This window comes from Mus caroli, chromosome 2, assembly GCF_900094665.2.
Source record: "Mus caroli chromosome 2, CAROLI_EIJ_v1.1, whole genome shotgun sequence".
Classification (NCBI taxonomy): Eukaryota; Metazoa; Chordata; class Mammalia; order Rodentia; family Muridae; genus Mus; species Mus caroli.
In genome coordinates, this window is record NC_034571.1 from 157,168,544 (window position 1) to 157,184,255 (window position 15,712).

General features: G+C 54.8%; 1 protein-coding gene across 1 annotated transcript in view; it reads right to left on the reverse strand.

Moving 5' to 3' along the window:
- The window catches only part of Cdh22 (cadherin 22), a 123,840-nt gene extending 108,370 nt beyond the window's left edge, over positions 1–15,470 (reverse strand). The window contains exon 1 of the mRNA XM_021156302.1: positions 15,172–15,470. The gene's annotated coding sequence lies outside the window, so the exon portion shown is untranslated. The remainder of the gene's footprint in view (positions 1–15,171) is intronic.
- Positions 15,471–15,712: the final 242 nt, after the last annotated feature.

Genomic DNA, 15,712 nt, shown 5'->3' on the forward strand with positions numbered 1-15,712 from the left:
CCACGTGCATGTGTGATCTCAGCTAACCTCTCTCAACATCTGCTGGATATGCTCTGTGATTACCATCCTTGATGAAGCAGCCACAGCCCAGAGAGGTCAAGTGTCTCTCTACACCTCCGGGTCTGCCCAACATCAAGGCCACTTGTGCTCCTCTGCGTGACAGCTGGGGTGCACGTCTGCACAGCTACCGGTGCCATTCTCCCAGCTGCATCTGACTGTCACAAACAAGCAGAGATTTCTGACTCTCTACCTCAGCCCCAGGCCTGGCTGGGCCAGGTCATTCTTCTTTTCTCTCTAATTACATTTATTTATTTATATTTTTTATCTATTTATTTATTTGTGTACGTTGGTATATGCATGCCATGGCACATGTGTGGAGTCAGAGGATATCCTGGGGAGTCAGGTCTCTCCTTCCTCTACACAGGTCCTGGGGATCCAACTCAGGTGCAAGTGTCTAAGGGACCTGCCATACCATCTTGTTGGTCCAAGGGACCATGCTTTACTGTGGGGCCATCCTGGTAATAGAATGATGCTTAGCAACTGTCCAGCCTCTACTGTGCCTCCCAGCTGGGGTGATCCCAGTTCTGAAACAAACTGCTCCACACTTTAACAGGAGTGTCAGTCCCATGGCCAGACATGGAAGAACACCCCACAACAGATGAGCTTGGGAACCACAGATCAGAGAGGAGGGATCGCCTGAAAGGTCATTTGGGGCCAGTGACAGGCTCAGCCTGGCCTCCTGCCAGAACCGTGGTCCTCCAGGGGAGTGTCCTTCATCAATATTGTGATGGGAACCAGCTCCAGCTGCTTCCCCGGAGCCCACCCATGTTTGTCTGGGGAACTCCTGTAGCCCTGGTTCTCTGGCTGAACTGAGCTGAGTCTGCCCCATGGACAGGCACAGTGCTATGGAAGTCACTCAGGAAACACGTTGGGAGCTCAGTTGTTCCCATCTGCTTTCCTGACAGGCCAAGGTTTCAAGGCAGTGGGTCCAGGCTGTTACCCCAACTCCAGGTGGCCTCTTGTCTCTACTGTCTGTTTCCTCAATCTGCCATGTGGTGTCAGGTGGCCAACCCTCCAGGCACATAAGCTTCCAGGCGTCCCCTAAACTGTGAGTGTCTCCCTGCCTGTTTATGGGGCTTCTGGTGAAAAATTCGCACAGTGAAAACTCCTATTCAGCCTTCAAGACTGAGCCCAATTCATTTGATCCAGGGTGTGCTGTGGTGTGGTGTGGTGTGGTGTGGTGCGGTGTGGTGCGGTGCGGGTGTGTGTGTGTGTGTGTGTGTGTTCGTGCATGTATGTGTCCTGTCAGACTGAAAGAGTCCTTGAGGATGTAAGTCCATAAGTCTACCTTATCCGTATATCCTGGGAGAGCGCCTGGCGCTAGGCTTGAAGCAGGTAGATAGTAAGTGGCTGTTGAATGAATGTCCAAGGATAGAAGGACAAGGCCTTTGGCTGGCAGGTGCCACTCTCAATACTCCAGGGAGGGAAGCTAGATTCTTGCTGTCCTCTATTCTTGCATTCTGAGGACTGCCCCACCCCCTAGCCACTGACAGCTACCCCAGCCACCCACACAGTCTGTGGACTCAGAGAGCACCTTGGACAGAGACCAGACTGTTGTTTTTTTTAAAAATGCTTTTATCCTCCTCCGTGAGGCATCCACAGGGAGCTAGCTGTCTGTCGGCCGAGCCATTCTGTGTGATTCCAGACACTGCCCGTTCTTCCGTCTATCCCAGAACCTTCTGAGTACTGGGTGGGGACCTCGGATGCTGTTTTCACCACATGTGCACTTTGAGTGGTTGCACGTTTCCTACCCCTCTAGCTCTCTGAGGGCTCCCTGTCTCTTATTCTGAGGCAGGCATCTTCCTCCAGGAAGTCTCCTGACTAAGGACCAGGTCTCTGCCCCAACTCTGGGGATCGAGGGAGGAGAGAGACAACTTTCTCCAGATCCATTAGCTACGTTTTGAAGTTTGTAAAGTACTTGTATATGCGGCTCTGCAGGCCTCGGTTTGTTTACCTGCGAAGTCAGGGTAAATCCAATCCAACACTTAACAACTGTCACCAAAACTCAGGCTGTTCCTCCATCTGCCCCTTTCCCACGGGGCCCTGGCCATGTCCCTTTTCTCCTTTGGACCTGAAGTTGCAAAAAAGAAAGAGCCTCCTACCTCCAAGTTCTAGTTCAGCTTGGGGTTCCTGAGCTTTGGGGCATATACGCTGATTTGGGGAAGTCATACTTACTCCTCCTGTCTTCCTCCAACGCCAAGGCTGGAGCCTGGAAGAGGAACCAGGAAGGGACAGAGACTTCCGGGGTGGGGAGGAGGGTGTGGAGGGAGGAGGAGCTGTCCTAGCCTGAGTGTGAGAGACGAGTTAACAGCTCAATTGTTATTTCAATTACACGGATTATTTGAAAACAATGTTATGAGTTTCATCACTGACAACCCGGGGAAATGGCTGCTATGGCAACCGGGAAAAAGGATGGCGCTGGCCAACCAATCCCAAGTTCTGCCTGCAGTCCCAGTTTGTTCAAACTCTCCTCCGTGTCCCCTCCCCATCTTCCACTTGGGGTAAGGCTCGGGAGAAAGAAAGGAAGAAGCAGAGGGCAGGTGGAAGGAGAAACCAAGGCGCGGAAAAGAGAGAATAAGATCGCCCCTGAGGAGAACTGGGAGATGCTCACCTGGTAAGAATACTTGCTATGCAAGCATAGAGACCAGAGTTTGAATCTTTAGCTCCTCTGTGAAAAGGCGGGCATGGATACCAGGTTCTGTACCGCCAAGCATTGGAGGGAGGAGGGGCAGAGACAGTGGCTCCCAGTGGCTCTGCAGACCAGACAACTAGCCCAGTCAAAGTTCCCGGTTCAACAACAGAGCCTGTCTCGAGGAAGTGGAAGTCAATGGGAGATACCCAGTGTCTGATTTGGCCTCCACATATAATATGTACACATGGTACACAGTGTGCACCTGCACACTGGCACGCTTGCCAACCAACACACACACACACACATTGGCTCACTGGATTCCCTCTGGCCAAGGACGTTGGCTCACTGTACCGCGGAGTGAACAGGGTCCTAGCCACCCTCTGATTGACAAGGGGGATCCCAGGACACCTCTGCTACCCCTGCTCACTGCGAGGAGAGTTCCCGAGGCCCCACTCTCTGACACACAATCTAGTCTCATCTCTCACTGCCTGAGTCTCCACTAGGCCAGAGGAGGGGCAGGTGGAATCTGCAGGATTCCTGGCGCCTCCGAGCACCCCGGGGCTCTTTCCTGCTTCTCTCTCAGAGCCACATGGGTAGATATGTTCCCCCAGACCAGCCCTTTACAGACAGACCCAGAGCCTTGGTTTTAGGACTACCTTTGCTTTCCCGTCAGAAAGTGCCCACACGCTGCCTGCTCTGCAGAACCATGCTAAGCACTGTTCAAATATCACACCTGGCATGGTGACTAGAGACAGATTCTTACTGTCCTCTTACAGATAGGGAAACAGAGGCAGCTGTGTAACTTGTACAGACCTGGCAGTCGGGAGGCCCAGGCTACTCCAGACCCCTGCTCCAGGCTGTTCTCTTCATCCCCCCAGGACAGAAAAGAAAGCCTGGTGTGGGGTGCCTCCATGGCCAGATGACTTTTAAAACGGAAATTTCCAGCCTCACCTTCCTCTTAGGACACCTTCCATCAGCTCTCTAGCTCCTGCCTTGAAACTCAAGTACCTGTCTCCATAGCTGCTCAGCGGGGGAGACCTGGACAGACGTGAACACAGCAGGGCTTCAGGAGTGGAGCTGTGATGTTCCTAGATAGGAGATAACAGCTGGCCTCACTGCCAAGAGCTCTGCTTTTCTGGAAGAAGGAAGCTTCGCAGTGGCATCCTCACTAAGGTGAGAGACGGACTCTATGTATCCATCACCTCCTTCAGCAACCCCATTGTACAGATGAGGAAACTGAGGCTCAGGCACTCAAAGAGATTGTCCCAATGTTAACCAGTCAGTATGTCACTTGTCTAGAGAGAGACGTTTCAGGTACCACCCGGACACAAAGGGCAGATGGAGCAGCCGGAAGGGTTCGGCAAAGCTGATAGATGGGAGGCAACCTTGGCGCAATGATAGCTCGGCAGGTGTGTCTGGCTCAGCGGGTGAAGAACTGTGTCGGGTGACAAAATGGGGCCTTGAGTGTCAAGCAAAGGGTCTGGAGCTGACAGATAGTCATTGCTCCTACCCTCCCTCTGATCCTGCTGTTCTCCCTCCTATCCTCCCTCTCCTCTCCCTCCTTCCCATCCTCCCTCCCTTCCTTTCTCTCCCTTCCCTGTGCCTCCTCCCATGTTCCCTCCCTTCTGTGCTCCCTCTTTCCTATGCTCCCTCCCTCCCTCTCCACTGTGGTGCTCCCTCCCTCCCTCCTGTGCTCCCTCCCTCAGCAGCCTCCCTCTTGTGCAGTAGAGCAATTTCCCAAAACATTTTCTCTAATTTGTGATTGTTTTCCTAACCCAGAAACAGCAAGTCTCGGATTCTCTAGCCTGTGAGCCAAGCCCAGTGGAGCTGCCAGCACGGCTGGTGCCCGCCATCAGCCCAGCCTGCTTGCTAACCTGAAAGTTCCCCTGTTCTCTGAGCATGTGGAGGTAGTGGGCAGGTGGTGGGAGGGTCTCACGGGCCCATATCCAGGGGCTTTTTCCAAGCCCTGCAGAGTGGATGCAGAGGCCCTGGAGTGGTGGCAGAGCTGGCACCTTCATTGGCTGGCTGCCACACACGGCAGATATCTAGCACTACCATTTAGGGAGGAGGGAGTCATCAGGTTCCACCAAGGGTCTGGACTGAGCTAGGGGATAAGAGTCTGTGCTGAGAATGGACTCAGAATTTACAAGGATGGGGGTGGTGCAGAAATTCCCTGCTGGAAACTCGAGTAGGAAGGGAACATGGCAAGCACTGAGCAAAGTGGTCAGGTGCTTATGAGGGCAAGAGGGACAGTGGCCTGATCCATGTCCTTCGGTAACAGAGGCTCAGCGACAGGATTTGGGGCTGGGTAGGGGCTGGCACACCCCTGAAGTAAAGCTTTAGTTCTTTTCAGGATAGTTTTGAGGGAGGCCTATGCCCAGAAAAGCATTCTCCAAGAAAAGCCAGATACTCGGCTGGAGGCTGAGGTTTGTGAGAACAGAGGCTTATGAGGAGACAGGAAAGGACATCGGCTCCACAGGAAGAAGGCAAGGGCTCTCCAATGAGAGACACTTGGGGACAGACGTTGGCTGTGGAGGCGTGTGGCTGACGGTGAAGCCATTGTCTCATCAACAGGCAACTCACTCCGCACCTTGATCACCCCACACAGGTCCCAGCCAGAGTCCTCCAGTACCCCTCTACAAATGAGGCAGTCTGCACCTCTCTCTACTCAGTAGCCCCTACAGTTTTGAGTCCTGCCCGCCAGAGCCAAACACAGATAGTATTGCGATCAATACAGCAGTCTCCCCTCTGGCTAGCTAGCCTTGATCCCTCCAGCTTCAAATGTAGCCAGTTTCCTCTGCCCCAGCCTGGGGGCCATTCCCTTGTTCTCGTCCACTTGAAGTGAGCCACCTACTGTACTGCGTGTTTATGGAGCACCTACTGTGTGCCTCTTACTGGGGCCAATAGAATCCCCAAAAGGAGGAGATATCAGACGTGGAATCAGACAGATACCAGCTATGGCCTCAAGGAGACATTGCCAGCTTAGGCAGATGTGTATGCAAGAGTGTGCGTGTGCATACACACACTCACAGAATCCAAAGAAAACAAACAGCAAATCTGTGTGGTATTAGCAGCTAACAGTCTTGGAACACCACTCATCTCTGTCACAGCCATCTAGGCCACGGCCATCCAGAACCCTTCACAGCCAGGAGGACATAAAGTCCCGTTCTAATTTCTCTCTTCCAGGTTAAGGAGTCCACTCGTTCTCAATGTCTTTCCCAATTCCCATCTCCATCAGCAGGAGCCTCCAGACATTTGCATCAAGATTTCACCTCAGCCGTGCACATAGTAGGTGGAAAAGAAACGCCCTGGGAGTGGACCGGTGAGCTGGTGAGTTCTCGGGTGGGAGGGAGCAGACAGATGAGCCCTGAGAAGACACAGAGCAAGGTGGTGGGATGTGGGTGGGTGTGGGTGTGGATGGGTGGTGGGTGGGTGGGTGCACAGCAAGTAAATGGCTGGCTATCGCTTGGCAATTAGGTGGGCAGAGGCAACAGGTGGGCAGTGGGCAGCCCGACATTTGAATGGAGGTGGGTGGGTGATGGGCTGGAAAATGACCAAAGGACGGATGGCATCAGGTGGGGTGCTGGGTGGCTGAAAAATGTCAGCAGACTCTCAGCTTTTCTGGGAGTCTCTCAAGCATAGACTCCCGTGATTTGACTAATGGGCCCTAGTTCACACACACACACACACACACACACACACACACACACACACACACACACACACACATCCATATCCAGGCTTGCCTGCTGTTAGATCTCTCGCTTTTCTCCACAGGGTCTCCTGCAGCCAAGCTGTGCTGGGTCCAGGTAACCACATGGATCTCTTCCCTCTGCCCCTGCTCTCCACGGCCTCATGTGATCCTGGCTCACTGTTTTTCCAGATGATCCCAGTGCCCTTTCCCTGGGTCCTCTTTCCTCCAAGTTCATCCTAAAATCCAGCCAGCTACCTGCAGTAGCTCCCCATCACCAGCACTCCTTGGCCTGGAGCATCATCATGGCGCTGAGGGGCCTTCCTTCAGCTCCTCACCCTCTCCTTCCCTACCCATCCTCTGTGCTCTGGTCAGCCTGGCCACTGCCCCTGAGCCAGACATCACCAAGCTGCTTCCCCTTTACTGAGACCTCTCTCCAAACGCAGCAGTGTCGTAGCTCAATCCACAGTTCCAGGGCCGACCCCCATGATCTGTGTCCAGTGAGCCACTTTGTTGAGGTGTGCTTATGACACACCTGGTGTGTGTGTGTGTGTGTGTGTGTGTGTGTGTGTGTGTGTAACAAGTGTGTAGTACAGTATCAGTGTTCAAGGCTTCTAGAGCCTTTCTTATAGGTGAATGCTCCAATCTTTTTCACAAACCTCAGAGTCAGGACAGAAGCCCACAGGCTGGTGACAAGTCTCAGGTCCCTCTGCCGGTAAATGGCAGTCTAGCTTCTGTGCCCTCAGCAGGACCCTGTTATTGATTACACGGTGTCCTGGAAGTGAGACAGATTCTTCCTCCCCCAGCCCCCTTTTGCTGTGAAATGGCGTCCCCTCTGCCCACTGTTCTCCTTCCTGTGTCCCCCTTTGCTCTGAGACAAGGTCTCACATGGTTCAGGCTGGCTTTGAACTCACTATGTAGCCAAGGGTGACCTTGAACTTCTGATGCTCCTGCCTCTCCCTCCGGAGTGCTGGGTTGCAGGTTTACACAACACCTCTAGTTCTTTTATTTTATTTTATTTTATTTTATTTTATTTTATTTTATTTTATTTTGGTTTTTTCAAGACAGGGTTTCTCTGTATAGCCCTGGCTGTCCTGGAAGTCACTTTGTAGACCAGGCTGGCCTTGAACTCAGAAATCTGCCTGCCTCTGCCTCCTGAGTGCTGGGATTAAAGACGTGCACCACCATGCCCGGCCACACTTCTAGTTCTGATCCCCGTGGTGCTGGGGACCAAATCTGGGGCTGCACAGATGCTGGGCAAGCACTCTCCACATTAGCCACATCCCTAGTCCCACCCTTCAAGCTCATTGAGAAAGTCCTGTGAATAAACAGACTTGAAACTGGACCAGAGAGGGCACTGCAGGCCCTTTTTTTTTTCCTGAGGAGAGTTCCGATCCAAACATTTGATTGGTCCCTACGGTCTTCAGCTGCTTGTGTGGCAGAAGACACAGGCCAGGGACTCCTGGGCCTCAGCTATATCCCCTCTCAAATTCTTCTGTCAGCTCATGGTCTCTGCAGGCTCCACCCTGAGGCCGCAGTCCTCTCTCTGGACACCCGCATCTGCCCAGCTCGTCACCTGTCAATCATCTTGTCTGTCTGCTGACCTGAATCCACCTGCCCCTGCTACCCATCCATCAGCCTGCCTCAGCCTGTCCACCTCAGGTCCCTGTCTGCCTGGTGTTTGTCACTCTGCCCATCAAATACGTGGTCCACCTCCCAACCCTGGTCTGCTATTCTTCCAACAGTCCAGTGACAGCAAAGGTGGGGGGAGGCCTTGGTGGTTACCATTCCCTGAGCCAGCTGATTCTTAACACCACAGCTTGCCTTTCCAGAGTCCAAATGGCCCCCTGGCTCCCAGCACCCTCCTCATTCCCCAGAGGCCCTAGCCTTGCTGGGTCTAAAGGTTTCTACTTAAGGAATCAGGTCAGAGCCATATACCTCCTTCTGCCAAAAATGTTCAAGCAGTCCCTGAGGAAATCACTGGACACTAGCGTGAAGACATGTGTACAAGGATGCTTGTGGCAGAATTGTTTGTAATAGCAAAGCGTTGGAAGCAACCCAAGTGTCCAACCGCGGGGGCTGGACGCGTGAATTATAGACAGCCACACAATGGCGGGCTGGGCAGCTATTAAAAAAATGGTGATGTGGACGTCTATTCATCGAAATGGCAAGACGCTCACAGTACACTACACAGTCACAAGGCAGGCTATGGAGGCTCATGTGCAAAGTGTTTTTATTTTTATTTTAAATCTATGTCAACAAGAACACGTATCAAAATGGTGACCAAGGGCCAGCGGGATCATGGCTAATTGAAAACGCCTTCGTGGATAAGAAGACACACAGATGTATGTATGTGTATACATTTACACCCACATGAATACACTCTTCCTAGGAGCCAAGCCACATGGTCTGCCCTGTGTATCTCCTCCCTTCTCCCAGGTTCTCAGGAGGCACATTAACTAAAGGGATTTCCTAGATGAGGGGACAGAGGGTCCCACAGGGGCAGCGGTGGGGCTTAGCTGTAAGCTCAGCTCTCTTGGGCTCCAGGGTCAGGATTCTTAGTCGGCAACTTTACTGTTGTCACTTTGTTCATCCGAGAGTCATCGATTTAAGACGATATATAATATCTAAGAATGGAGAAGTAGCCCGGTTGGTAGAGTATTCGGCTAGCTTGCATGAAGCCCTCGGTTAGCTCCCCAATACTGCATAAAGCAGGCATGGTGGCTCACGCCTGCAAGCCAGTACTCAGGAGGCAGAGGTGCAGGGAACAGAAGGCCAAGATCATCTTCAGTTACAAAGCAAACCTGATATCAGCCCGAGACACATGAGACCCCGTCTCAAAACAGACCGGCGACAGAACATCCCAGGGCCAGCAAGATGGCTCAGCAAGTAATAGACCCTCACCTCTCAGTAAAGACCCTCGCCTCTCAGTAAAGATCCTCACCTCTCAGTAAAGACCCTCGCCTCTCAAGCCTGACCTCCTGAGTCCGTCCCCGGAACCTAAAAGATGGAGGAGAGGGCTGACTGCACAAAGTTTTCCTCTGCCCTCTACCTGCATGCCATGGCACGTGTGCCCACACATATACTTCACACACACACACATACACACACACACGAGCGCGCACGTGCACAAACATACAACAATAATGATGATGATGATAATACATGATCTATTGAAAAACAAATGCCAGAAATGAACAAGGCCAGGACAAGGGGTTGGCGAACTTTACACCAGGCAGCTGCTCTTGGCCTCGGAGCTGTGGCTATCTCCCCATGCAGGAGCCATAGGTGTGCTGGCTCCCACACTGAGTGGCTCTAAGCCCCTCCCTAAGCCCACGCTTGATGCAGCAGAGGCAGGCTGGCAGTGTGCCACATGCCAGGCTCCACACCCAGGAGACAGAAGGAAATGTCCACACCGGCCTCTGTGGAGTCTCCCTCTGTGCGTGGGCCCTCTATGTTCTTCTTTGTACTGCAGGCTTCTCTGTGGTGGAGTGGCCAGGGGTGGGGACATCCTGCCGGTGGTAGGTGGCTTGGCACTGTTGTCAGTGACAGCCTTCACCCATCAGGTGCCAGAAATGGCCTCTGATCTGGAGACATTTCTAGACATCACCCAATGGCCTTTGGGGACCAAAAGTGGCTCTGGCTAAGAAACACTGAGAACAAGAAGGAGGAAAATCTCAGCTCTCCTAGGGCTTGAGGCAGAGTGGTGGCCACTGGGTGGTGGCACAGGGCTCACTGGGCAGCATCTGAACCTGAGAATTAGGAGCCCCACAAGACCTCTTAATGCTTCAGACTAGATATGAAACCCCTCAGCCTTGGGACCTCACAGACATGTGTCCAGCCCCCACAAGGAAACTGGCTTTTCATCACTGTACCCTGGGTCCCGTCAGCCTCTCGCAGGCATCTGTCCCCGGCCGGTCCCCACTGCTTCTGTAACCCTTGCCCCATATTTACTGTCACCATGACCCAAGAGCCTCATGAGCCAGACATGGGCACACGCGTGTCCTCCACATTCATCCGGCCCTCTCGGGCCCTAAAGGCAGCAGTCGTAGCAGGCCTAGCAATGGCAGCCCTGGACCCAGCTTCCCAATCTAGCCACTCTCCCTGCAGCTGGGCTGAAGCTTCTGCAGGCAAATGTCACCAGGTGCTTCCCTTGTTGAGGCCCTCAGGGTCCCCACTGCTCAGAGACACCATCCCATATCGCCTTCCTGCTTCTTGTGGCTCTCCAGCCATACAGGCCCTGCTTCAGAAGCCCCAGGGGTGGCTTCCCTGGGATCCTCATTCCATGCAATTGCTTCAGCAGCTGGGTTGGCAGTTTCCCACCCTTTCCTTCTCAGGGGACCTCCAAACCCCTGAGCCTGGAGCCGCCTTCCTCTCCAGTCTGCCTCCCCCTTGCTCCTTAAAGGACCATTATTCAATCCTACAGGGCCCTGCTTAAACCTCACTCTGAAAGTTTCTGCCACTCACCCAGAGCTCTTACCACCGTGATGAGAACCGCTTAATTATCTGAGGGCCATGCTGGACCGATGGCCTCCTGCTGTCTGGGATTAACAGTTGTGTTTCCCACCCTCAGCACATCGCTCAGCACAAACTCATGCCTAGCAAACACATGCTCATGTGTTTTTTTTCCCAACTAGATGATGAACGGATGGAAAACTGCACGGACAAGTGCATGTGTGACCTAGGGAAGAGACTGTTGCGTAAGTTGGGTCATGAGGCTTTGGATGGGGTGTTGAGAGGAAGAACCGTTCAGGCTTTGAGCAGGATCATTGGGTTGGAGGCATAGTAGGAGATAAAAGAGGATGCAGACGGATTACAAGGACCTTGAATGTCACTGTGCAGAATCTGGACTTAATTCAGTAGGCGATGGGGACCCATGGAGGGGTTTTAATCAAGCAAGTGACGTGATCCCACCTGTGCTGAGGAAGGATGCCTGTGACTGCAGCAAGGACTGTGGTAGGAGGGAGACCGGAGGCCTGCAGGCTGGCGAGGAGGTTTCTACCATGATGCCTGAGTCAGAGTGGGAATCACGGGATGGGTTGGGGGAGAGAAGGCAGAAACTAGGACAAAACGAATCTGTGAAATCTAGAACCTTCCTTTGTCCCTTGCTACTTAACCAGCCAGTTTCCACAACCCTGGAAGCTCAGGAGGAGCCTGAGGTCAGAAAAAGTCTGACTCTAGCCCCCAGGTAGGCAAGCCATTGTGGCAAAGCCATTGCGCTCAGGATTATTAACAGAGGAGTATTATCATAATCAATGTTGTGGTTAACCGGCGACCTAAGTGCCCAGCATGGTGCAGAGGAAACTAACTTAGGCATCTCTCTTTCCTTCCTTCCTTCCTTCCTTCCTTCCTTCCTTCCTTCCTTCCTTCCTTCCTTCTTTCTCTCTCTCTCTCTCTCTCTCTCTCTCTCTTTCTCTCTTTCTTTCTTTCCTTCTTCCCCCCACTCAACAACCTAACAACTGAGGTTCAGAGGTTCAGAGAGGTGAAGTAACTTGTCCAAAGTCACACAGGCCCCAAGTCATAAGCCCCGCTTGCATCATCGACAGAGCTGGTTGGTGGCAAGCAGACAGTCAAAGCCTGAGGGTTCTCATGAGAAAATAAGGAGTCTGTCCCCTCAACGTGACTGCAGATAAGGTGGGGCCAGGAGGAAGCATGGGAGTAAAGAAGCACCTTCAGGCTCTGGAACCTTCTATACTCAGACCCAGACTATACTCAGACGTAGGAAGGCATGGTCCCCTGTAAGAGAGTCTGGCTTAGGAGTGGGTACTGTTTGTGTCCTTAGCATTCACAAAGCAGGAGCCTCTTGGGGCAAGCAGCAACATGGGCCCAGGACCCAGGAGCATCTCCTTTGTGCAAATTAGAGGAGAGTGTGCCCTCCTCCGGGCTCATGCAGTGCCTTTAGGGCTCCCGACTTGTTGAGTGGAGCCCAAATAGATTTTAGATCCTCTTCTCCTCCTGTGCTGAATGCCCTCAAGACAGTCAACAGCCAGCCCAACGGCAAGACAGCTATGCCTCCATTCTCCCTGTTCTAAACCTCTGCCTCGCACATACATAGACTCAGGCCGTTGTGCAAGGTAACTTTCCTGTTAGTCTTTACCCTTTCCTTGTGTGTAGCGCCCATTGTCTGGATGACAATGTTGAGATCAGAGCCTGTCCTGTGTAAGGCAGGGGTGGGGTGGGGTGGGAACATGACCTTAGGCTTTTGTTTGCTTTTGGTTTTTTGTTTTTGTTTTTTTGTTTTTAGAGATCCCAGTTACAGAACTCAAGCGGCCAAGAAGCAGAGGCATCCCATCCAACACTCCATCTTAAGGGTGCTCTGAGGCACTAAAGCTGATGGAGAACCCCCTTTGTATGTGGGGGACATTCGGGAAACAAGGCTTCAGTTCCTGAGCCTGGACTGAGGTGTTGGTCTCCTCCCAGCCCAGAATGGCTGATGCAGCCTGTCCTGGTTCCCAAGGGAGGGCTGGTATAACCCTAGCTTGGGTCTCAGCCTAGCCCCCCACCCTCTCCCAGGCTTCCCAGCAAGGATGCAGTTACATAAACAGAAACTCATCCTCCCCCCACCCCCAGGGCTGTATTTCCAATGGATTTTCCTGATGGAAGAAAACAAGAGAAAAACTCAGATAAAAGAGGAAATTTAATTGGCCAACTCCTTTATTGGTGTGGTAAATAAACTGTTTCAAACTTTGCTGCGGTGAAGGTCCCTGTTCCAGCTCCAGCCCAGTGCCTCACAGGGAGTCTCAGAACCCCACAGGATACGGACACAGAGAACCCCAGAGGGGGAAAGAGGCTGAGGCCCAGCCTCTGTGCAAAAGCAACCAAGCCATACACACACACACACACACACACACACACACACACACACACTATATATATATATATATACACACACATGTACCCAGGGTCACCACAGTTTGTCACTTAACAGCTTTCTCCCCCTGGGAGCTCCGGGGATCTACCTTAAATACCTCATGCTGCATGAAAGCAAACGCCTTCCTGCTTTGCCTGCAGTCTGAGGACAAGAAATGGATCCATTTTCCCTCACACTCACCCAGCATAAAATTGGTGAGGCCTGGATATCAGGGTATCTGGGTTCCCATTCTGCCTTTTGGTAGTGTTTGCCCTGTGACCCCAGAACCCACCCTCCAATAAATACTTCAGGATGGGAAGGAGGACAGCCCAGGTAGATAGAATCAGACAGGGTGCCCCAGAGGCAGATGTCCTAGGCTGAGAGACCTAGCTTGGTAAAGCACCTGCTGGGGGGCACTGGTGCTCTTGTAGTGAAAGAAGATCACAGAGACACCCCCACGTCATCCCAAGCAGTGTTTAAGGGAACACTGGAAAAAGCCGGGGATCCTGCTGCCGCAGAGAGTAGAGGCTTGCTTGGGGAAGAAGATGCCTCCTGACCTAACAGACACTGAGGCAAGAAGGGTGAAAGAAGGTGGCAACACTGAGGATGAGACGGGCCAAGCCCCCACATTCCAAAAAGAGTCAGGGTGGGCACTGGTGGGCTAGCGTGGGAGATACTCTTAGGGACAGAGGACATAATGGATAGGCTTCCAGGACAGTAGGAGAAGAAGCAGAAGCAGTAGCCAATACTAGCAATTAAGACTCTGGCCAAGTTGAGCACTCCTGCCCGTTCTGGGACCCAGGGAGCTCATTAGACGGAACGCACACGCTCCGACCAACGCCACCGACTAGGAAGGGTGGGAGAGAAAGCAGGGGGCTCCTAGCAGCGGGAGCCGGACAAGCCTTCAACCGGCCGGGCCCGCAGGCTTCAGCCGTCGCTGCTGTGCCCGCCAGCAGGGGGTGCCCCTGCGGCTAGGGGAGACCTCGGGGGACTCCAGCCTCTCTCTGCGCTCCGCCCGCTGCACCCTACAGGGTCGTCTCCAGCAGCACCCAAGCTGGGGCAGGGACCCGACCAGGCCACAGCGGAAGTGGCGAAGTCAGATCCCCAGCCAAGGGAGACGTGGGTAGGGATAGTGTCTATCGAGGGTCCCGCAGCCTACATGCCCTCACAGTCTCAAGGTCCACGCCTCCCGGTTCCGCACTCCGGCCTCCGGAGGGTCAGTCCCGAGTGGCGCGTGCTTTGGACGTGAGCCTGTGAAGCCCGGTCCTTCTCCGTGGTGGAGACAGAGTCCCCGGAGTCGTGTGCAGATGAAGAGGGTAGAGCCACCTCTCAATCTCCACCGGTCATCCGACGGCCGAAGGGAGCAGGGGGTCACGTCGGCAGGGCCACAAGGGTCCTCATAGCCTGTCCAGCTCACCCCACCCAGGGGTGGCCGCAGCCGCGCGTGTCGCCGCGGCCCGACCCGCACACGCACCCGCGCGGCGCACACGCTCCCGCCGCGCCGATCGCCGGGCCTCCGGGAGGGGCTGCGAGCCGATCCGGGGCGGCGCGGGGTGGGCGGCGGGAATGCAGGGGTCCCGGCCCGTACAGAGGCTGGATTCTCCATCTCCGCACCCCTCCCCGCGCGCCGGCCCTACACCCCTGGCGCAGACACCCCCTTCCTCCCCGGCCTCGGGGGCATCCTGGAGCTCAGGACACAGGGACCGCGACTCCGGGGCCGGGAGGTGGCCGGGCTGGGCTCCGCGCCGGGGAAAGTTTGGACGTGGGAAAGTCCCTGTCTCCCCGCCGGGGAGGGGGCGCGGGATGGGCGCGCTTCAGCTCTTGCCCCGGAGCCCGCGCCGCGCCGCGCCCGCCTCTCCCCGGCCCGTGCACCCTCCCGGCCCGCAGCCTTCCCCAGCGGCGATCGGTTGTCCTCCCGCGGGTGCCGCGCGCTCTTACCTCGGGGAGCGGCCGGGCTGCACCCTGGTCCGCGCCTTGGGACGCCAGCAAGCGGCAGGATCACAGCCAGGTCCGGCTCTGGCGTCCGCTCGGAGGAGCCGAGGGAGAGCGGGAGCGAGAGGGGGAGCCGCGGCGGCGAGTGCGCGCGTGTGTGGAGGAGCGAGAGAGCGAGGGAGTGTGCGTGTCTGACTAGGGGGGAAGTGTGCAAGGGACGGATCCCTTCCTTCCTCCCGCAGCCTCTGGTGGAGACTCGGAGAATGCAGCGCCCGCCGGGCAGGAGCGCCGCGCAGCGCCGAGCCGCAGGCGGCCGCCGGGCCGGACCCCGCAGCCAGCCGGGGAGCCCGGCCCCCGCCCCGACCGCACCCCTCCCTCGCCTGCCGGGCCCGGAGGCTCCGTCTCCCCCGTCGCCGGCAGCGGGAAAGCCCCCGGGGGAGTGCTCCTCCTCCTCCTCCCAGCCCAGATCCGCGCGAAGGGAGCGCCCCCAGGAGGGGAGCGGGCTCCTTCCTTGCCTGGCGGTTCAGCTGCCCCGAGGCACCCGTGG